Source organism: Nelumbo lutea, chromosome 8 (assembly GCF_056320005.1).
Source record: "Nelumbo lutea isolate HS-2025 chromosome 8, American lotus-T2T, whole genome shotgun sequence".
Classification (NCBI taxonomy): domain Eukaryota; kingdom Viridiplantae; phylum Streptophyta; class Magnoliopsida; order Proteales; family Nelumbonaceae; genus Nelumbo; species Nelumbo lutea.
This window is the reverse complement of record NC_142691.1, coordinates 17,368,928-17,393,399: the sequence shown is the minus strand read 5'-3', so window position 1 is coordinate 17,393,399 and position 24,472 is coordinate 17,368,928. Positions and strand designations below refer to the sequence as shown.

The 24,472-nt window shown below is 37.7% G+C and overlaps 3 long non-coding RNA genes across 3 annotated transcripts; 2 read left to right on the top strand and 1 right to left on the bottom strand.

Moving 5' to 3' along the window:
- Positions 1 to 803: 803 nt before the first annotated feature.
- On the bottom strand, positions 804 to 1,432 carry LOC148843067 (uncharacterized). Its single transcript, XR_016103359.1, has 2 exons — positions 1,223 to 1,432; positions 804 to 1,098 (listed from the first exon to the last, which is right to left on the bottom strand). It is a non-coding gene; the product is annotated as an uncharacterized LOC148843067 (long non-coding RNA).
- A 1,757-nt stretch (positions 1,433 to 3,189) lies between these two features.
- On the top strand, positions 3,190 to 3,866 carry LOC148843066 (uncharacterized). The gene is made up of 2 exons (XR_016103357.1): positions 3,190 to 3,514; positions 3,621 to 3,866. It is a non-coding gene; the product is annotated as an uncharacterized LOC148843066 (long non-coding RNA).
- A 2,796-nt stretch (positions 3,867 to 6,662) lies between these two features.
- LOC148843065 (uncharacterized) lies at positions 6,663 to 12,606 on the top strand. Its single transcript, XR_016103358.1, has 2 exons — positions 6,663 to 6,802; positions 10,122 to 12,606. It is a non-coding gene; the product is annotated as an uncharacterized LOC148843065 (long non-coding RNA).
- The last annotated feature ends 11,866 nt before the right edge of the window (positions 12,607 to 24,472 follow it).

Below are 24,472 nucleotides of genomic sequence, written 5' to 3'. Positions count from 1 at the left end.
AAGGGTAATGTTTGATCTGAGGGTCAAAGTGGAGACTAGGGTTGATTGGGGCCATCATATTGGCATCGGGTAGATTTAATGGTGGATTTGAAGGCTCTTGGGGGTGAAATTCGGGTCTCTTGGGTTTTTAGGTGTTTTGGAGAGGTCGGAAGGGTTTGATCGGGTGGTAGGAGTGAATTGGGATTCGGATGACAGACTAAGCAAAAATCGAATGGTAACATCAAATCCAACTCGAGGACCAAAAATACAAGTGCAACCCGTGTAAAATTTTGGGTTGGGCCGAATCGGGCTCAGGCTAGTCCCGCCCATGTTGCACCCTTAGGTTTCACAATAAAAAAATTCTGGATTTTAATTTTTTGAAAATTTTTATTAATCATTATATTATTTTTTTTCCTTATTTCTTCTTTTCAACATGGAGGGGCAAAACTGAAATTGCATTGTAAGATACAGTATAGACAACTTTGTAGGTTTAATCTGTTTAGGGAGGGTATATTTGTGTCAAACGGGGCAACCCAACAGGCAAGAGGGTACAAGAAATTTTGAAAACATTAATGAAACGATAGGATATATTTAAATAACAATTATTGATCACCAAATCTGTACGAGGGTCTTGTAGGGCCTTCAGGTTTGATATGCAAAGTGGATCATAAACAACTAAGCATTTTCCTTTGTACACTTATTCTTTCTTCTTAATATATGGTAAGAACTATGGAGGTCTAATACCTTTTTGTGCATCTTGTGGTCCATTCTCACAATGCAAAATGCAAGTTATGAAGACAGTAGATACTTAGAAAAGTGTACCATTCTCGCAATGCAAAAGTTTATTATTATTCATGATTTCCTTTTATTTTGCTAATGGGCTACACAAAAGGGAGGTAGCCATCTCCCAAACCCATAATCCCCCCAACCTAGGTGCATATGAGATTTGACACTAAGTCTCCGGTACAACCAGCAGATCTTACCAACCAACCGCTACAATCTCTTATATATTGATGTTGATATGTTGTTATAAATTACTCCATTCTTCTCAATCACAGCAAAAGCAGACTTGACTCCCCTCAGAGGGAATGCAGCATATATTATTACAGTGTCGAAGAGCTGCATGGATCAATATGCATAAACTTTTATAGTTAGAACTAGCCACTGTAGACATAAATAAAGAAAAAAAAAATGATAGAACTAGTGAAATCAAACATAAATGAAGTGATATTTGATGTATTACGATTTTCAGATTTTTTCACTCCATTAGGGTCCACAACCAAGGGAAGGCGAGGTGAACCGCAACGAACAACTTCAGACGATACTGCCAGTAGAAGCAGTACGAATACCAGATTAACAGCAACCTTCATCTCTTCTGTGAATTGAAACTGAAAGACGATGAGAGACAGGAAAAGGAAACAAAAGGAACAAGTTATATGCTACAATTCACACTTTCACTCTATATATAGGATTTAAAGGGTAGACCCATTTAATGCTTTAGCCAAGATAGGGTTCTTTTTCATTAAATTAGGATAATGGTTTTTCGGTTACAACTGTAGTGAACTGGACACTGGCTTTTAAAAAATAAAAAGGGTAAATAATTAATGGGGGCATGGGGATTTGTTATTTAAAATTTGATGGAAAGAAGTTCTCTGGTGTTTTGAAGCTTTCAATGCATTAATAGGAAATCATATTTTATATTCAATTTATAAATTTAATTAGGTTCAGAAATAAAAACAGAGAAACATTTTACATTGCCGTTATCTTATGAAATTTAATATAATTGTTAACATATTATTAAATAATTTGAATATGATTTTATTGATATTTGGATTTGAAAATGAATATGGTTTCGTTAATTTGAAATTTTGAATATAGGCATTGTTAAGCGAAGTTGAAATGGGGATAGCCCTTGAAGGTTTCTTTAAGTAGGGCTGTAACTTGGGTGGGCCTAAGAATTCAAGTTTTATCCAAACTTGGGTTGGGCTGGAGTTGAAGGCTTTGGTAGGCCAAATTTAGCCCAACCTAACCTGAACCCACCTAAATAAATACATACTTATATATGCATTTTATTTATACAAAATATCTCTTTTAATTATATATACATGTATATACTCCCAAATTATGTTATAAATTCTAATATGAAATTACCACACGGGATGTGTTGTAGTCCCAAGTTATTTAGCCCTCATTAATTGATTTTTTCGATTTTTAGAAAACGTTTAATCAACACCCTGAAAATAGTTAAACATATTTCTTCCGAGTTATCTGCACCTCACACCATGTCGGCCAGAACATGGGATATGTTACCAATAACCGCCGGATGTGACTGAGGTCAGTGAGTGTTCTACCCCATCTGAAACAAATCCCAATTCAAATGATTCAAAGGCTAGGGTTTGGGATGAATTCGGAACACCTGTCAATTAAAAACGTTTCAACACCTTGTTAATAATATCTGACATTGTACACGTCATACATGACGGGTCCCACTTTATAGAGCAAGATGTATAGTCTCAGGTCAGGTCAGGTCTAGTTGGTAGAGTAGTGTTGTAACTTGTTTTGTTGTTTGTTGGTATGTATTTTATTATTGCCGTTGTGGATCCCACTTGTCCTCTCATTTTTGCGTGCCATTCCTCCGCCCAAGATGATGGTCAATTGGTCATCGGCTATTTGCGAAGGAATCAAATTTGCAGCCAGTCCAGTCTGCCCCCATCCCCCTTTCATTTCCCATGTAATTTAAGTTTGACTATATATGAGTCCCATGTGCATCGTGTTGTCCAGTCGAATAACGAATTCCCATTCATCAATTTAAATGGGGTTCTCTGCCATGCATCAAATGGGGCATGGTTTTTAAAACCGGACCGGATGGGAAAACCGGGAATCGGTCATTTGATTGATTCCGTTTTTCCCAAAATCATTGATTTTGGTTAGTAAACTGTTGAATCGGTCGATTGTTTGGATTATTCGAATCGTTTTGATCATTTTTTTATTTTTTATTTTTTATTTTTTTGTCAGAACAGCTGACCATATGGATCGATGGTCAAACCATTTGAACCGATAACCGATAACCGTTAGGATCCATGGGTCAATTTTAAAAACCATGAAATGGGGGTTCTCTGCATGCATAACATGACATGGATCCCATTCCCACTAGTTTTTTACCCCTTTTTTTTTATTTTTGAAAAGTGTGCATTGCACTACTTGTAACGGAAAATCCAATATCCTAATGAAAAATTAAAGAACACTATCTTGGCTAAAGCATTATATGAGTCTAATCTTTTTTTCGAAAGAGAATCTACCCTTGAAATTCTATATATACTGCGAAAGTGTGAATTGCAGCATATAACTTGTTCCATTTTCTGTGTTCTCTCTTATTCGATCGTCTTTCAGTTTCAGTACACGGAAGAGATGAAGGTTGCTGTTAATCTAGCTTTCGTACTGCTTATACTGGCAGTATCGTCTGAAGTTGTTCGTTGTGGTACACCTCGCCTTCCTTTAGCTGTGGACCCTCATAGAGATCAAACATTTGAAAAACGTACGTAATACATCCAACATGCATCACTTCATTTATGTTTTGTTCCATTACTTTTTTTCCTACTTACCTCTACCGTGGATAGTTCTAACTATAAAAGTTTATGCAGCTCTTAAGAACTGTAAAATATGCTGTATTTTCAATTCTGTGGCGGGAGGACACTGTGATTGTTGTGAGCTTTTGGTTAAGAAGAATGGTAAAGTTTATAGCAATCAACATGAATAAGAGATTGTAGCTACTAGCTAGTGGTTGGTTGGTAATAACATTTCCTTCTGCTTGTAGTGGAGATAGGCTACCTCCTATTGTGTAGCTCCCAAAATAAAACCATGAATAAAGAGTTTATTGTTTTAGCCAAGATAGGATTCTTTCTCATTAAGATATTGTAGTTAGCTGAGTGGAAACTCACTTGTCTGTTAAATAATAAAGGTAAATAATTGTGCTGCAAGCTCCATTGATGCTTGAAAAACTAATGTTGTAATGGTTGTACTGCACTATTAATTCACATTTATATATATTTTCGCTGTACCAACTGACAAAAGAAACGTGTACATGGTTTCCTATTACACCAATTTAATTCTATCAGTCTTTATCTCTCACTCTCTCTCACTCTTTACCTCTCTCACCTAAAAGCTACAATATCTATACTACTTTAAAAAAAAAAACACGAATGGCCTGAAGAATTTCTGGAATTTTCTAAAGACAAAATTTACCCCTCTATATTTAAATTTATTAATAAACAATGAGGGTGAATAGGGAAATCGGTTCTAGATATTTAATGAGTTAAAAAAGTAATTTAAAGATATTCAATGCATTCAATTCTCTCTCATTAAATCCAAATTTAAGTTATTAACTTGCATTCATGTTCATTGAATCATATATTTAAGTCTTTTTTTTTTGTTTCTTTTCATCATTAAGTTCTATTAATTAAGTCCATACTTAATAAATTAATAATTCCAATAACATAAAAGCTTATACTTTTAAAATCTACCTAGCAAAAATAGTGTTTTCATCTATGTGGTGATAAGAAATTAAATCAATTTGGGTTAAATGGGTTAATCCATGTTGCCATGATTAAATAATAAATGAAAAAAAAAGAAATTAAAAAAAATTGCAAACATTTTTAACATACATGTTAAACACTAATAAGTATGATAAATAAGAAATGTTTTTATTAATGATGGAAATGGAATGTAAAATTTAAAACCAATTGGAAATAAAAATATTTTCCTATTCTCTCTAATTAAATCCTATATTTAAGATATATTTTTTCTCATCATTAAATTCTTGTAATTAAATCCACAATATTAATTTTAATAGTATAAGAATAAATATTTTGAAAAGTAATTTGGAAACAAAACCATTTTCTTCCCTCTTAGTGGTGGGTAAGAAATTAGACCATTTGAGGTCAAATGGATTAATAAATAATGTCATAATTAAATAATAAAAATTAAAATAAATAACTATGAAATGTAAGAAGTATTTTCATAAATGATGAAAATGGAATGCCAAATTCAAAATCTACCTAGAATGAAATGACGTCATAGTCAAATAATAAAATTTTTAATAATCAAAAATACAAAGGATCACAAAAATGAAAAAAAAAAGGATAGAGAAAATGTTGAGCACATATCTAATATTATATATTTATAAAAAATAAAATATTGAGTACACCTCTAATATTGTGCATTCATTATATTGAACAAAAAAAAGTTTTATACATAAGAAATAATTTTATCAATGATGGAAATGTAATACAAAATTTAATGTTAATCTAGAAATCAAACAAATTTTTTTAGATGGTGGGTTAGTGGTTTGAATCAAATGATACCATAGACAAACAATTAAGTGTGATAAATAAAAAATATTTTATATAATGTAAATGAAATATATAATTTAAAGGGAAAATTATAGTCAAAGTCGGTTGTATAATTAAAATTTGGTTGCAGGTTGGTCTAGAAACCAACGAAACTCTAACAATCGGCTCTACATTTCAAATTATAAAAACCCCGCCATATCATTGGAGGCTTATGTGGTTGTTGCCAACATAGGACTCTTAATCCATGTTGGACACAGCAAAAAACCTATACCGAAAATAGGTTTTAAGTTTCCCTCTCACTCCCTTTGTCTCTCGATCTCTTTCCCTTCTTTCTCACTCTCACAATCATCTCTCGAAATCCCGCTCCCTTTGTCTCTCCCACTCTCTCAGCTTCGATCTATAGCCAAATCAAAACCTCTCTCTCTCTCTATTGTTCTCCTTCAATCTTTTTCATTCTTCTTCCTCACTCTTCCTCTCGATCAATATCTCCTTATTCCTTAATCTCTATCGTTCTCTAGTTGGTGTAAATTTCATAATTAATAGTTTTTGTGAATTTTTATTAAATTGGTGTAATAATTGTAAGTTGGTTTCATGTTCTTTTATACGATCTGATTAATACCATATAAGTATGTAAGAAAATAAAAAAACTAGAGAGGGAGCGGGAGAGAAATAGAGGGAGAACGATAGAAATTAAGGGAGAATGAGAGATCGATTGAGAAAGAGAACGAGAGAAAATGAGGGAAAATGATACATAGAGAGAGAGAGAGAGAATGAGAGAAATTAATATAAAGAACGTAAATACAGAAACCAAAAACCATTTTTATTTATTTTCAAATCACATAGTCGTTGAGCAGATAAAGATGACTGTGTGTGTGTATAAGAGAGAGGGAGAGAGAGAAACCAAAAACCCTTTTTTTTTAATTTTCCAATCACGCAACATTAAAGGGCAATTTCAGTATAAGCTTTTTGTTTGTGTCCAACATGGATTAAGAGTCCCATGTTAGTAATAGCCACATAAGCCTCCAATGACATGGCGGTGGTTTTTATAATTTGAAATGTAGAGCCGGTTGTCAGAGTTTCGTTGGTTTATGGACCAAATTGTAGCCTAATTTTAAATGTACAACCGGCTCCAACTATAATTTTCCCTAATTTAAAAGAAATCAAAAAACAAAGTTATTTTCTTATCTAGATGTGGGTCAGTGATCTAGCCTTTCAAAAAAACCCATGATGTGATAATTGAATAATAAATATTTAAGTTTATCTTTAATCGTATTGTTACTTTTATTAATTTCCAATTTCTATCTTAACTATGATATATCTAAAATTCAAGTAATTAATATGAAGAAAAATTTCTCACGTGCAGCGCATGTGCTTAATTAGTCGTATTCAAAAAATCATTTATCTTTCTCTAGATGCAAGGATTGGCTTGGGTGCTAAAGTTGTGCAGCTTTGTTGTCTCATCTCGGATGCCAAAGGTATGCAACTTCTTTAGCTTAGGTTTGTTTTAATTGCCCTATCTCTCATGAATTTAATTGGTTTGTCAAGTTTCCAATTGCTCTCATGAACCGATTGTTAACTAGGTATATTTATTTTCAAAAGATTAAAATTATAAGTTATTGCAGGAAAAGGAAAAAAATTGAAGAGTGTCCGTGAGTAATTCTTTAACTGGTGGGATGAGGGTATCAAATGAGCTTGTTCCATCTTTCTTCCAAAAGAAAGATGGTCGATGGGTATTTCTTTAATGGTGAGATTTATTTGAGTTTCTGGGTTTGGGGTTTTGGTTGAAAGAAAGATGGTTGGTGGGTAATTCTTTGATGGTGAGATTTAATACCATTGGGGCCAATGGACCACATATCATCTGTTAAGAACAGATATTACACTTGGCCAAAAGGCCAAGAAAGCTATGGCTTGATCAGTTTATTAACCTCCATTTTATAATCCAACCTTTCCACCATTTCTCCATGTTAACAATGTGGGACTAAACCAAGTCCACTTTTGAGTTCCATATTACCACGGAGGTAGCTAATATTTCTTCTTTAGCCTTAGTTAGAGGACCCACTTCAGACTATCTGGATATTTCAGTGTTCATTTACTTCATGAAGAGAAGGTGAGTGCTTTCTGGTTGCCACCAAAGCTGCCAAGTTCTAGTTCATGTTAATTCCCTTACTAGGAGACTCATACAATGACTCTTCCCCAAATTCTAGTTGTCAAATTTTCTAAACTAAATTAAAAGATATAACTTAGTGACTGCTACCAAGTCACATGCATTTAGTATATTTTAAAACCACTAACTGTTCACAGAAGAAGGGTACATTATTAGGCAGACCCTGTCTATAAAATATAAGTTTTGTTTTGAAAATTATTTTCCATGAAAATGAGGTTTCCAAGTTCAGTTACAATTGGTTGTTAGTTGGGCCTTTCTGTGTACCACAAGAATATGAATGACACTACCTCAGCTCACATTTGGTTCTGTTTAACAGTAATTTGTATGCATAATCGTTGTATATTCCATCTTTTCATTTAACTTAACCAAAGGAAAAAGGTCAATGTAAGAGTGATTCTTATGGCTCTCTGATTGCATACCAAGTAATCAAACAATCCATTGTTCCTCTATACCCATCAAAGATTCTCATAATTGCATCCTATCTCTTATATTACATATGAAAAGTTTGCTCTGTATCTACATCTGGTTGGTTCCTGATAGCCTATTCTTTGACAACCTCTGTACTAAGAACTCTGTTCTAACAAGGATCTTCTCCAGTTAAGTTCTTTTCCTTTAAATGGTTTAAGCCCTTTTTTTTCCATGATATCTCTTGATGGGTATGGATATTTAACAGTCATCCAAGACTAAATTCTCTGTAATACAAAGTTCTTGCCTTCTTGGTACAGAGGTTGAGATGGAGAAATCCAATTCCCCAAGCTTCTCTTACAATTTTCTGTCCTTAACGTACATAACTGTTTCATATCACTTGACCAAAAATATCTCATTGTTATTTTCTTGTCTAATTTATGACTGAAAGAGGCCTATTTGTCTTTCAATGGATGGCTGCATAGAGGGACATTGAAATACTGATAAAGCAAGGGTCTTAAAGACTAAATAGATAAAAAATCTCATTTTTGGGCACATTAATTGGATTTCTTGTCTAGTTTCTAAAAGAGACGCAGATCTGATCACTTCTCTTCAATATATAATTTCAAACAAAATAAATAAATATACTTGTCTAGTTTCTATATGTTTTTCATTTGCACAAACATGAATTCATAAAGATCAAAGAAGCTATTCAAGTGACAGTACCCATCATTAAAGAAAAATTCATGCAATATAACCCAGCGAAAAAAAAAAGAGAGAAACAAGAGGCCCGATGCAATCTAGTAAAAGATAACAGTTGCAACTCAGATAAACTAAAATATCAAAATATAAGCCATCTAACAAGAGATGAAGTCTGGAACTAAAATTAGAAAACAGAACCATAAAAGAATTGATTAAAGGAAAATGCAAAGACAACAAGGAAATTATCACTGAGTTGTTCTGTTTGTATCATAACTCATGGACACAAAACGTTGTTAACAAATAACATCTAAAGAAGGACTATAATTGACAAAAGTAAATGTACAACAAATTATTTGAACAACAAAAGCAACACTAAGAGTTTGATTAATTAAAATATATCACCATGACAAGTTCTTATTAATGCAGTTTTTTCTTTCTTGGTAGCTTTTCTAAACTACCACGATTTCAGACTTTAGCACATAACTTACAACAAATCCAAAGGCTGACTTTCACATTGTTAAAATCAGTCAAACCCCAATACCCCAATTCATGTTCTTGTCTAGTGCTGCTATTGTTCAGTGTCTGTCAGTTGCATTAAAGAGAAGTACAGAATTCGAATGCCAGCATACTTCAGATTACTCTTGAATTGAAAGTTGCTGCATAACAAGGTTTCGTTCTAGGGTTGACAAATCCACTCCTACATGTCAAAATACAGACCTGCTCAAAGACCTAAACCGCAAAGAGAATCAAATGGCAAAACAACCGAAGTTAGTTTGTATCGCCAAACTCCACTGCAAAAAGGTCAAGATTAAAAACTAGAGGTGTACCTTTTCTAGTTTTTGAAATGGCTATTCTCACTTCTGACCCACTAAACTAGAAATTAATGGCAGTAATTTTCCTCTCTGTGAATGTAGGATCAGTAATTTTCTTCTATTTCAGGAGAATTACCTCTTCCAGACTGAACTCTTTGTGAAAATTAAGGCAAACCTGCCACAAAAGCTGCACTGATGCCATGCTTTTGTAGTAGTACTGATTTGCTACTTTCCAATTTGACAAAACACTTTCATTGGGTAGAAGAAGTAATATCAAGATCTCCAAAAGATAATTTACTCTATCAGCAGGAGATGCTGCATATCATATGAGGGCTGAAGTAACCACATACAGGGTAGGTTGGGTTTGCATTGATCCTAGAAAAAGCCACAGCTTCTTCCAGGCTCCTTATTGACTTCTGACCCTTTTGTATGTTCTAACTCCATTTCCTGTCTTACTTCCTTCCTCTCTTCCCCCTCCCTTAGTCCCTAGATCTTCCTCCTCTCCTTTCTCCTCTATTAGATCTTTAATCATTTCTCCTTTTCCCTTCCCCACTGACTCTTCAACATCTCCCAATTCCTTTTGCTCCTATCACCCCGTCACCTTGTCCTCTTGAATATTTTATTTTAAATATAGAGTAATTTGTTAGTTATTTGGGCCTTTCTATTTGATGTAGTTAATTTTCTTATCTATTGTTTTGCTTGTATGTGTAGAAAACTGAAGAAGCTGTAGAAAAGAGTAACAAACTAAGCTTGCAGAATCGCCTTGATCATCTTGCTCGACGTGATGTGAGTCTTCCTTTCCTTCTTTCTTTCTTAATTCGGTCCATGCATGAATTAATGGACAACAAGTAAATCATCATAATTCTTACTTTTGCTAAATGCTTTACTAAAAAGTGAAAAATCACCAATGACTTTAATTTGTACTTAAGGAATCAATATTTAGAGATGTATACATACTTGTTAATGATCACTGTTCACTAGAACCTCATTTTATTGATGCAAAAAAAAAAAAAATATATATATATATATATATATATATATATATATATATATATATATATATTTATAGCATTACTATGTGAAGGACAATATGAAACCCAGGCTCAATGTGACTCACAAAGGAAAAAACCTTGATTGGGGTTTGGGAAATTTTTGTTAGCCTGAGAATGAGATGTCTTTTCAATTAAGATGGACATAATTTCGAAATTAGCACAATAGGAATAGTGTGTGATGTCGAAACTGATACTCCACATATATGTCGTTCATCTATCCCAAGGGTTGCCTGGATTGCCCATGTTATCCATTTATTCATTGGTGTGGGTCCCCGTGGGAAGAGGATTAGTTTAGTGGGGTTCTATCTGAACTATGAAGAAGGATTATAGAGAATGGGTCCTGTCCAAGTCCAACAACCCGTCTTCAAAAAATTCTCTTATTCCAAATTCTTCTGCTTTATTTTAACACCATGCACAGCCAAAGTATGTGCAAACTTGTTAATTTGCAGTTCTTTGAACCCATGTAAAGGATGCATCATGGTTCCTACTTTTTTTTCCCCTTTTTTGAAAAGGTAAAATATGGTATTGCTGTAGAAATTTGTGGACACAGTTCTGCTGCTAATTCTACCAGAAAAGGGGTTTTGCCATGTGCACACAAAGACAAAAATCTATTATATAAATTATATTTCTGAACTCTTTGGGTGCTGACAAGTGCCAACCAAGAGCAAAGCTTTCCTTTCAATGGAGATCAAAGTCCCTAGACTGTCATTTTCTCACAATGATAGTACTAAGGCTGTCTTCTCTCCTAATGTAATCTAGCTAGTTCTTCAAATTACCCAAATTTTCAGTTCTATTTAATCAAGTATATTTGCCTTTTCCATTTATTGTCTACGCACAATAAACAAAAGGAACTGAATTTCCATATATGTGTCTGGTGTGCACAAAGCACATGACCATATTCATACTTGAGTTCGTACAGGTATAATAGAGCTAATTCAATGTTATCATTTGGTCTTGAATTCTAATGCCCTCACTCTCACTTGTTTTGTTACTAAATTTGCATTACATGTATTCTATTTTAGTTCTACTTATCTTAAGATTCCTAGGACATCTTTCCACAATTCCAGCTTTTTTTCCTTTTCTCATGTATTCAGTCCAGATAGTCTCATCAACAAGGATAAGTTGTGGAGCCTTCACTTGCAAATGCTAAGCTAATTCATGGTTAATGTAAACAATATGAGCCAAGGGCAGACCCACACCCCATATAGACCAATTGTAATTGGAAATTTCGTGCCATCTTGTCAAAATGTTTTAATACTAATCATTTCACCACCATTCTAAAAAGACTAATCAAGAACTTGCAAGAATTCCAAAAAAGATAATGCCATACATTCGGAGTTTCGGACTGCAAGAAATACGATTTACCAAAAGCAAATAAGAGATCATGATTTTGCCTTTTAAAATGTTCTCTATGTAAAAGGAACAAGAAATATGGAAACAAGTATAAACCTACCACCACGAATAAATATGGTTACAACCCTTGAATTTGCACATTGCTCAATATAAAGCATCCGATCTTTTGTTGTACCAAATGATTTTTCTCTGACCAAACCAGCCTGCATGGAGAAGAAAGAAGTGGATAATATTAATTTACTGGTTTTGACAGCATGACATAAGCACAGGTTCCCAAGACAATGCTAGTTGTCTAATGGAAAATAAATCCTCCATGGGACTGGTTCAAATCTGTTGAATTGCAGGTTAAATCTTAAATGCTCTCTGTTGCAAACAAATGAGCCTATTTTGAATCCTTGCCTGTCAATGTGGTTGGTCTATCACACTCATGGCACCTTCTGAGATTTGGGTTGTGACATCAGATTTTCATTCTGCCCAAACTTGTCTCAATTCTTCCTCTTTAAGAAAAAAAAAAAAAAACATATATTCTGATTGATCTTTGATAGCTGATTGAAGCCAAGGGACCACTGCCTAGCTAGCCCCCTCTTGAGGTTCCAACACCAACAATCGATATAGCTTTCCAGTTTCAGATTTTCTCATGGAATGCAAGATTTGATAATTGTTTTCTATATTTCTTGTTTTACAAATCCATCAAGATTATACAATGGTTTTATTAGATTAATGTTATCTTAAAAGATCTTCTGTAGACTGTAAAAGTGAACTACTCTTAATGCATGAATGATCCGGCAAAACTTCCGATGGAGTCTTGTTAAAAAATTGAGCCACATTAAACAAACACCTTTTTAACTAGCTCAAAGGATAGTTTCTCCCTTCCCAGAATAGATCGCTTGATAGACGCAACCTCGGGGCATGAGTTGTTGAGTTTCATGGACACTCACTCCGGCTACAATCAGATTAGGATGGACCTAGCCGATCAGGATAAAACAACCTTTGTAACCAAACTGGGCTTATACTGTTATAAAGTAATGCCCTTCGAACTGAAAAATACTAGGACGACCTTCCAGCGACTTGCAAATAAAGTTTTTGAACCTTTGATTTTAAATAAAATAGAATATTATGTTGATGATACTCAATTTTCGTCTTCTTTAATTGATGATTTAAATTGTTTTCCAAATTTTAAGAAAGTATAACATGAAGCTCAACCTGAACAAGTGTGTCTTTGGGGTCACGTCGGGCAAGTTCCTCGGCTATATAGTGAACCGGCATGGCATCGAGGCCAACCGAGAAAAAATAAAGGCCATACTAGATATGAGACCACCGACCACCCTAGAACATAAAGGAAGTACAAAGACTAACTAGCCGGGTAGCTGCCTTAAATCGGGTTATGTCTAAATCGGTAGGTCAGTGCTTACCCTTCTTTAAGGCAATCAGAAAGAACGAGGACTTTAAATGATCCGAAGAGTGCCAACTCGTATTCGACGAGCTGAAAAAATACTTAAGTACGCCACCGATTTTAATCCAACCTGAACCTGGAGACGAGCTTAGACTATACCTCTCTGAGAATGACGAAGTGGTTAGCTCGGAACTAATCTCGAGAAGTAGATCGGGTCCAAAGGCCTGTCTACTCTATAAGCAAAGATTTGCAAGCAACTGAGACAAGGTACTCGACATCAAGAAGCTGGCCTACACCCTAGTGATTGAAGCTCGGAAGCCCATACTACCGTCGTCCTCACAACAAACCACTGAAGCACATTCTCCAAAAGCCCGAGGTCTCAGGTAGACTAACGAAGTGGGCCATCAAGTTGAGTGAGTATGACATCCAGTTCGAGCCATGCTCAGCCATTAAAGCTCAAGTCTTGGTGGATTTCATCGCGGAATGAACGTTTAGCATGCCAACCCTTAAGGTGGCTAAGCCGACTAGCACGTTGGAGGCGTCAACTAGCATGACACCGGTTTCAGTTAAGGAAAACCTGACCTGGGATGAGGAGCGCTAGATCCTCCACGTCGATGGCTTGTCTAATCAGTGAGGAAGCGATGTCGGACTTATACTGTACGGGCCGAGCAAAGTGAAGCTGGAGTACGCTCTCCGATTAGCATTCAAAGCATCGAATAATGAAGCGGAGTATGAGGTGTTGATAGTTGGGCTGACACTGGCGAAGGAGATCGGAGCAAAGCATGTTGTGGTGTATAGCGATTCTCAGCTAGTTGTGAACCGGGTGAATGACAAGGTACGAGGTTTGGGAACATGCCATGATGGCCTACTTGGCCAAAGTGAGGGAACTCATGCCCAGCTTCCACTCTTGGTTCACCCAACAAGTACTGAAGTCAGAGAACACTGAGGCCGACACACTTTTGAGATTGGAAAGCATAAGCGACAACACTATGAGGACGGTATATATTGAAGACATGCCTCAACCCAGCATCGTTAAGGGGGTAGAAGAGGTCACTCCCGTGTTGTAAGCATAATCAAGATGGGTTGACCCACTTGTTGATTATCTGTTCCACGGGACCCTACCAGCAAATCATAACGCAACTTGAAGGGTAGAGCGCCAGTCAACCCAGTACATCCTTATCGACGGGTAGTTGTATAAGAGATCATTTATGCTCCCCTACTTGTGCTACTTACGACCTTCAGAAGCAAGCCGGGTGCTACATGAGATCCACGAAGGTCTCTGTGGAGAACACCTAGGGGCAGGGTGCTCGCCCAAAAAGTGTTAAGGCAAGGATACTATTGACCTACTATGAAAGCGGATGGACTCAAGCTCGTTAAGAAGTGTGATAACTGCCAGAGTCATGCCAACATCCTTCATTAGCCTACCGTTGACCTAAAGTATCTCACCAGCCCGTGGCCTTTTGCTCAGTGGGGGATAGATATCTTTGGTCCATTCCTACCAGCAACCGGGCAAAGAAGATTCCTAGCTGTGGCAGTAGATTATTTCACGAAGTGGGAAAAAGCTAAGCCCTTGGTAACGATCACAGCCCGAAACACGCAGAATTTTTTCTAAAAGAACATAGTGTGCCAATTCAGACTGTCTAATGTGTTGATCTCAGATAATGGGATGCAGTTCAAAGACATCAAGTTCCAAAACTGGTGTGCCAAAATGGGGATCCAGCAGAGCATCACATTAGTGGCACACCCCTAAGCAAATGGACAAGTCGAGGTGACAAATAGGGCCATTCTCCGCGGACTAAAGCCTCGCTTAGCATGAGCTAAGGGTTTGTGGGTCGACGAGCTATCCAGAATCCTATGGGCCTATAGGAATACCATCAAAACCATGACGGGTGAGACATTGTTCAACCTAACATACGGTAGAGGGGCTATCGTCCCTGCCAAGATCGAAGTGCCAACCCTGTGGCTAGAGGCGTACAACGAGCTGCGCACAAACCTCGACTTCGTCGAAGAGGTACTCGACCTGGCCTACATCCGAACTGTGGCCTACCAACAATGGGTAGCTCAGTACTATAACGCCTGAGTCAAGATATGCTAATTCCGAGTTGGCAACCTTGTGTTTCGAAAGGTGGCGGTACTTGAGCCCGGCATAGGTAAGCTTGGACCGAACTAGGAGGGTCCGTACAGAGTGAGACAAGTATTCGGTGAAGGCACATACGAGCTCGAAATGTTGGATGGGAAGAAGGTGCCCCGTGCCTGGAACGTCGACAAATTGAAAAGATATTAATTGTGAGCTCAGGAGCAAAGGTCACGGTCAAATAATATGATGGAGAATGAACTCTGAGTCACTCTCAAAGTCTAAAAGCCATGGTGCTGATCCAACAGGGACCTCGACACCAAACACAAATAAGACCCAGTTGCTTCCTAAGCATAGGCAACACAAGTAGATTCAAATTGTGCCTCATCGGTGCATAGGTAGGTCGGGCATATGCCCTACAATGTCTCTCCACCTCGGCTTACATTAACTTCGGGTTATTTCTTTCTGTGCTTAGTTCATCAGCTCGGCACCTCAGGATAACCCATACTTAGAAAAATTTTTGCAAGTCGAATTATTGTATGCGAAGTGACAAAAAATGATAGAGAATTTCATTACTTTGCAACAAAATGAAAAAGTTTTGTACAATCAGCTAAAAAAAGGAAAGAAAGAAAAAATAAAGCCTATTGAACCGAGCTCAGAGGCTTGGTCTACATTGTGTTTACAAGGTCCAAAGAAAAGAGGTAAAAAATCTTCATAGAGGCTCCTTGCCCCCACCTTCAACGCTTCTGGGGTCCCCAACTAGCTCAACCGCCACAACTTCGTTTGTTGCAGCAACCTCATCGACCTCTAAGGCCTCGTCGACTGCGGCATACGAGTCTTTCTCCATTGCTCCCTTGTCGAGCTCTTCGTCACCCTCCTCGTCAGAGTCTAGATCTTTGGCAGCTTCCAATACCATCTCAGTGGTAATCTCGATAGAGGTGATGACTCTAAAGTTGAGCTCAAGAAACTTGCACTTGGTCACCCAATGACAGAGTTTGAAACCTTTCTGGAAGGCATCAATACCAAGCTCCTCCTTCATCTTGTTGTACTTCAGAAAGGCTCGATAAGCCCTGACAACAGCAACCCCAACTTCCTTAATGCCCTAGGTGAGGATGGCCTCGCGCTCAGTAGCATTAGTTTTCAACTCCTCGGCCTCCTTCTCTAGTTGCCCGATCTGCTCCTTCAACATCTTGGTATGGCACTCCGCAAATGTAGCCTTAGCTAACTCAGCCTTTGCCTCGGCAACCCTTGCTCTTGCAGTGTGTTGAACAAGCTGTTGCATAAGAGTGTGGATCATGGAGTTCGCCTGCAGAAAAGAGGAAGATTTCACTAAGTATAGAAGACAAAACAATCATAAATTAGGTGTCGAGTTTAGAGAGTATACCATCATAATGTAGCTCGTCGCCCTGGCACCCACTTGAGCATAAGGCAGCTCAGCAAACTTGTTGATCTCTTCAGGAAAAGTCACCTCCTTTCTTTTTATCAGGTTGGTTCTATCATTCATGATGCTCTAGACCAACTCGGGGCCCTCTCCGGAGGAACTGGCTCTGGGATAGATGGTTCGAGGCTTGGATGGTGGGACTGGCTCAGGTCAGTAAGGCGATTGACCCTTCTCTTGGTCCTCCTCGACCAAGTTGATGACTGGAAGGTCCTTGAGTTAAGCAGGAGCAGTCAGTTTGGTTGAAGGTGCCTGGGAAGAGTCATCCCGCAATGTCTTTCTCTTCTTCCTCTACCTCATGCCAATGAAGAGGTTAGTCATCAAAGCACTTGACATAATGCCTATAAAAAGCAAGCACTAGATTAGCAGAAGTGGTATAAAAGGAAAGTGTGTGCGTGTACCGAGGTGGCGACCTACCCGGAGGACTTAGCCTGACATTGACAAGCTTGTCCTCGGCCAAGTAGTCTTCCAATTTTAGGTCATGTTCAACCAACTTTTGCATCCTCTTCTTCATCTTCCAACTTAGCCGGTTCCCAGGGTCACTAGTGGCGGTTCTCCACCGAGTTGAGAAGGGCCACCCCCTTTAGCGATTACAATGAAATACCTATTTTTTCAGGTTGGCACTTTGGAAGGATATTCATGAAGCAACTTGTACCCAAGTCGATAAGCTATGTAATAACTATATTTGTCCATCCCTTTGGGGCTGACAGGGTTCTTCTTGATCGAGCAAAGTGAGGTGAAGGTATCAATGTCTAAGGGGAGGCCACGGCCATGAAATAAAGGGATGGCGCCAACTACAGTTTGAGCTAAGTTCAGGTAAACCTAGTCTGTCGTGACACCGAAAAAGTTGAGGACTTCAACGATAAAAGGGTGAAGAGGAAGTCAGAGCCCGATGATCAATTGTTCCTCGCAGACAGCAATCTCGTCATCATCGTGCTCCTAGGGAAAATTTTCTAAGGGTAGGTTGTAACCAAAGTACTCAGGGAATTTATAGTGGGCGACCAGTGCCTCAATCCTCTTCGGCGTTAAGACAGAAGGACCGAAGCAGTCAAGTCCACAAAAAGGATGAGCACAACAAGAAGAAGAGGCCTTTTTACTAGAAGCTTTATGCTCCTGAACTGAGGTGTCAACCTCGGCCTAGACAGACCCCGAGTTGTGAGCTGACGTGGCCATCTCGGTCGGGCTAGACTCTATGTCTTGGACCGAGGTGCCCACCTTGGCCCCACTGGACTCATTGGTCACCTCGAACAGACTACCAGTACTACTACTAGACATAATGAAAGTGAAGAAGTGAACTCAAGCAAAAGGAAAAGCGACTTACCTATGGAAGGAGGAATGACTTCGGGAACAAAACAAAAGCCACCAACCTAGAATCTAGCACACGAGCTCCAAATCGCAAAACCTGAAGCAAGACTAGGCGAATGGGACCCCAAGGCCCCTATTTATAACCACAATAGTCGATCTTGGATGGCTTAGATCAATGCGATCCGATGGCTCTCGTAAAAATCGGTTGCACAACTATCGAGGCCAAAATCGGTTGAGTGCGCATTTTGACATCCGTAGAGTTTGTAATCCGTGTGGCGTCCGCGCATCCCCGATGCATGACATGGCTTAGCGGTCAAGCCAATCGGGTCACTACGGTTTGACCATAGGATTGGATGTCAAACTGGACAAAAACCGAACCAAATCTGCCCAACCTCGTCATGAACTCCCTGCATCAAGTCAGGACCACTAACACAAGGAGTGGGGGCAATTGATGAGAGGTGATTTGGCCCAACCTAGTAAACAACAGACATGTGGATGCAACCTGATGATTGGATAGTGACTCAGCATTTCTTGTCACCTCAAAAGGTTGGGCCACTTCGGCCAGGATAGAGGTCCGAATAGCTTGGGATGGCCAAACCTGTCGAGGTGACACGTAGTAGACTTCTAGAAGCATGTCAGCTATCTTTGAGCACTTCGGGATCACGCTGCATGACTGTGGGTCTTATCCTCATCTTACCTGGATCGGACGGACACGATGAGCCTTATCGGCTAGCACAATATCAACCTCCCTATGGAACAAATTCCTAATAGCGTAGGCCGATGATCTCGAAGGTGTTTCATGAGACCCACGGCAAGTCATCTATATAAAGACGCCTAACCCAGTGATACAAGGTATGCGTGATTTACTGCTTACTAGCACTCTTGCCTTCGAGAATTACCAGTTCGCACAATCAGATACTAACTTAAGCATTAGAATGACCACATCGGGTGAGCCACCCTAGGTTCTCTGAGCTTTCCTATCTTACAGTTCGATCGACCAATTAAGCGACCGACAACCAAACTGCCATCCAATTAAGACCAACTAGATCGTGATCCATCACCATCCATTATATGGGTTTCCACATTCACCTATAAAATATAATGTTCATCAAACTATCAAAACCCCCATATTGATTCTTAAGGGTCAAGAGTTCAAGGTTGTACTTTTGGCCCAACAAAGCCTAGATTCAACAAAAAAGACATAACTAAAACTTTTCTATCTATATCTAATGTCGCCTTAAGTGATCAGTCCAATCATCCTTCAAGCATACGGTCACCAAATGAACAAGTTCTAGATTCCTCAGGGTCAACTAGTCCAACCTGATAAGTATTGATATCAATGCCAAAATCCCTTGATGGGTTGCTTTGAATGCAATCTCTTTTCTATTCAAATGTTAGTGTTTCCGTCAAATCTTCATGGATATCCAGTTCATACATGGAAGTCACAGTGGTTACAGGTGACCACTTCGCATGGTCTTTTCCTATCCCCTTTCCAGCTAGGGCTTTCAATCTTAACTCTTGCCCCGGCCCTTTGCTTATCAGAATCAGGGCAACATTGACAAGGAGGACGAAAGGGTTAGAGATTTTGAAATCAGGGCAACATTGACAAGGAGGACGAAAGGATTAGAGATTTTGAAGTTGCAGCTAGTAACGTCAAGAGTCAGGTCAGAGTCGTAGCGGACTTTGAGGTGGAACTTAACGAAGCAATACTTGTACTAGCCATCACGTTATTGTAGGCGTCACAGTCACGAGAGTAGTGTATGCTCATGGCGTGGGCACTGATGAGAAGCGGTGAGCAATGAACTTGTCATTACCTTTATCATCAAAACATTCAATCAATGATAATGTGAATTGTCTCGAGACTCGAGAGTAGGGAGGATTTAGCGATTTGGGTATTTTTGTTATACTATTGGGATACAGGGGGTTGCGCAACCCCCATACTCTACTAATAGTTCCCCCCACCCCCGCCCTTTATAATTACATCCTGTTCATAAATTTGGTATCAATTCACGGGCAAGATTCATCTCCTTGATCAGTATAGGATTTGACCAGTCAAAAATAATTCTGATCCGGATTGATCAGTCAAAAATAAGTCGATTTGACCATTTTTAATAAATTTCCAATGGTTTTTTGGTCAAAAAAGAAGATTACCTAAATCATTTTGATTTAAAAAATAATAAATAATAAATGACCAAAAATGGTTATTCGTTGTTGAGGTTGACGCTTGATGGTTAGATTGCCCTGATCAGCAGGTTATTTATCAAATCAACGGTTTTAGGGTGAAATAGAATTGGTTATCAATTTCCGAATCAATCCATCTGACCATCCCGTCCGGTCTGATTTTCAAAATGTTAAAAAATATCAATGATGAAAGTGACGAGAAAATAATTAATTAAAAGTTAAAACTCTCCCTACCTTTTACACAAACCTCCGTTCAAGTTTCAACACGTTGAAACTATAAGTTATAAATTTATAAGGCTATTTATTATTTTACCCATCAATTTAATTTATCAAAAACTCATTTAAGCAGAAAACTATATATAAGATTGAAAGTTAAAAATCAAATTATATGTAACGAATTCGCTAGTTATTACTTATTAATCAGAATAAAACCACATAAGTAACTAGAACCCCGCATAATCAGTTTGGTTCTATTGGGTAGACGGGACCAATTACATTCGTAAATATTAAAATTTAAAATCTAAGACAACTAATTGCCTTATCATAAGGGCGGATTAATAAGAAATCTAGGGGTAGATACAGATACCAGCTGCTTGGGAGTTGGGATGGGCCTCAATACAAAGCAAGCCCCTAGACCTGTTCATGGGCCAGGTAGCTCGATGGCCCAGCCCGCATCTCGGTCAGGGTTTGGTCATGTAATTAGGTCCGCGGGCTTGACTTCAGGCCTAACACAGTAAGTCCGATTGTGTTATGGGTCGGACTCGAAATTTATTAAAAAAGCCTGGCCTATGCTTAGCCTGGCCCGACCCGATTCAGCCATTTTTTATTTTTTTTATAATTTCTCTCTCACTCTCTCTCTCTCTCTCTCTCTCTTCAGCCACTTCAACAGTAGTAACAACATGGGCTAAATTTTGGGCTCGGGCCCAGGCTTGGGCTTCGAGCTTTTTATGAGAGTCGGGCTCAGGCCCAAGTTGTAGGTCTGATGGTTAGGCCGGGCTTGAGCTTGGGTCTTAAAAAAATTTGTTAATACAGAGTGAAAGCCCGGCCCGGCCCATGAACAGATCTAAACACATGACATAAACAATAAGTCTATTGAGAGTGCCCCACAAGCATATTACATGCATACTTGAGCATGCATTAGAATATCTTGAGATGTTCTCTATACACGCTTGAGATGTTCTATGGGAGAATGTGAACACCTGTGGGCCATGAATGAATGACAAGGGATGCACATGGCTTCCGTTGACCCTGTTGATGTACCGTGTTGAAGTGGGGAAGTTAAGACGGCAAAGCTTTGTATTCATTGAAGCTCCATTTGGTTTGGTTTCCTAATTAGTGTGATGGTATGGTACCGTACTGATCAACAATGACTACTTAGCTAATTAGGGTTCAAGCAATACAGTAGATTTTCTTCTGAAGCAGATAGATGTTAGAGAATATATAGAAAGTCTATTTATGACAGTTTAAGCTTTTAGGTTGAGGTTCTTTGAGATGGTATAAGATCCTATCTGACTAAGTGGTCAAGTATTGTTCTTCATTATCCCATATTATGGTTTATTAATTTCAGCATAAGGTATGGATGGGCTTATGCTTGTCCAGACTTCAAACCCAATTGTGATTCTGGTAATGGCATGAGGAAGAGGTAGTATCACTATTTAATTTCAATTTCATCGATCACTATCAGTAGTCAGAACGATTATAGTTGTTACCACTATTTCAGTCGCTAATTGTATATTGTTTGAATTGTTGATTTCGCTCCAGTCTCTATGAGAGTCAATTGGGGTTTCTTTCACTTCTCGATATGCAAACTCAATCACAAACAATTAAGACTTCCACTTTCCACACTTTTTCCCCCACTTCTTAATATACTGTAAGAAGTATGTATATATATATATATATATATGGAGCTCTAATTCCTTTCTGTAACAGTCCATTCCCAAATGCAAAAAGCTAGTATAATGAAGACAGTAGATGACTAAGAAAAGTTTGTCATTCTTATATTATTAATTGGATCGAGGTTTTGCAGTTACATATTTAATCCAGAGACAACAAACTCTTATTATTGCTGAATGCTGATTGCTATAAACTACACCATTCTTCTTAATCACAACAATAACAGTATTCTCACTCCACGAAGCTAAAGCAACATTGCTTGCAATCGTCAAAAGCTGCATAGATTAATGCATAAACTTTTACACGAGAACTATATATCCACTGTGGGCGTAAATAAATAAGAAAACAATAAGATAAAACTAGCTAGTGAAATTAAACATAAACTAAGTGATGTTTGATGTATTACGAATTCCAGATTTTCGGTCTCCATTAGAATCCACAACGACAGGAAGGCGATGTGAACCACAGAGAACAACTTGAGATGATACTGCCACCAGAAGAAGTACGAGCACTAGATCAACAGAAACCTTCATCTCTTCTGTATATTCTAACTGAAAGATGAAATAAGAAAGACCACAAGAGAAGAAAGAAATAATAAGATGAACAAGTTATATGCTCTAATACACAGTATATATAGGATTTCAATGGGACTTTAATTAATGCTTTAGCCAAGGTAAGATTCCTTTTTGTTATGGGCATTCTCCTTTTCAAGAAAAAGAAAAGTAATACATAGCTACTAATGCTTGGAGAACTCGTGTTTACCGGGCGTCTTCACTCATCAAGCTTTTTCATTCAGAAATTCACCATCTGGACCTATTTTCTTTCAGTCTCCAACATAAATTATTCTTCTATTGGCAAGCAATTAGTTTATTATTGTTGGGCTGCACATGTGAGTGTAATGAATGAAAATATTACATTGGAAAGTCATAAGAAGTACAAGAGATTTATATATAAGAGTGATTCATAACGACCTAATTTGACTTTTGGGTTATAAATGCTGTCCATCTCTTGTGTAAAATCTTACATGCGTGTACCTACCTATACAAAGCCCCGATTTGATGACTCCTGATAGTTCGTGACTCCCCCAAAGGCCCAACATTGTTTAGTGCTTAATAATTGGGGCATCTCAAATTGGAAATCAGTTATTTTCTTTTTAAGCGAACACGGTGATTAATGCAGTATTTTGATGCCCAGCACTGGTCCGTATTTGTCATTATTTTGATCGATGGAGTGTAGTTAAATATAAGAAACTGATGTAAACTCCATTTGTGTTGAGTTTTACATCGACAATCAATATAAATACAACTTTGCTAAAATCAATATAAACATGTACATTGATAATCATACTTCCCATTTTACGACGATACATAACTTGAGTTTCTCCCATATTCCCGCTACCTCAACCTCAAGGCTCTGACTCCGTTCTAGCCTAAATTCGGATCCAACACCATCTTCAGCACCAGCGATCGCTCGAATCAAACATTATCTTCAAACTTCAATTCAACCCTCGCCTCTGGTTTGCCTCTAGTCCTGTCCATCTAAAAACCAGTATAAAGAGGAGCTGTCGAGAAAAGAATCAAAAGAAGAGAGAAGACTGATCAGGAATGAAGAAGCTCTACAAAAAAAGGCAAAGTTCACCCATCGCCTCCGATTGTCTCTGACCACCTCGCTTTCCTTCTTGCGACTATTCTGACGCTCATCGGGGAGAGGACATTGGTGGAGACAAAGAAGTGGAGGAGATGGAGAAGGATTCGTGAGGAGGTTTGTGAGTTTCATCGGGAGTTTTTTTTTTTTTTTTTTTTTTGCTCTGTAGTTTTTTCCCTTTTCTTCCGCAACTTTGTTTTTGTGTAAATTAACTTTTTTGCAATGTAAAAATTAAAAAGAGAATCAGTAATTTTTTCATTATTCTGAAGCTCCATTTCTTCTACTCATAATCTGTGCCCCTCTGCACATTTAAAAGCCAATTCCGAATTTGAAATTTGACATAATCGAATTGATTTTAGATAATTCGAATATTTAATCAGTTAAATTCGGATATTCTATTTATATCGAATAGTTAATCGGATTCGAATTCAGATATGACCTATTTAATTTGATAAATATCCGAATTTGACCAATTATTTAATTCTTATATATAATATATAAAATTTTTAAATGTTTTATAAAATGTATATATAATAACTAAATTTAAATAAATAATTTATATACTTTATATAAATAAAATATTTATTTTAATTAGTCAAATTTAAATCGAATCAAATATTCGAATATTTAGTCGAATTCGAATTTGAATATTAATTTTTAATATCCATCGAATATCGGATTGAATTCAGATATCAAAATTTTTAATCGGAGTCGAACTCAAATATTGCT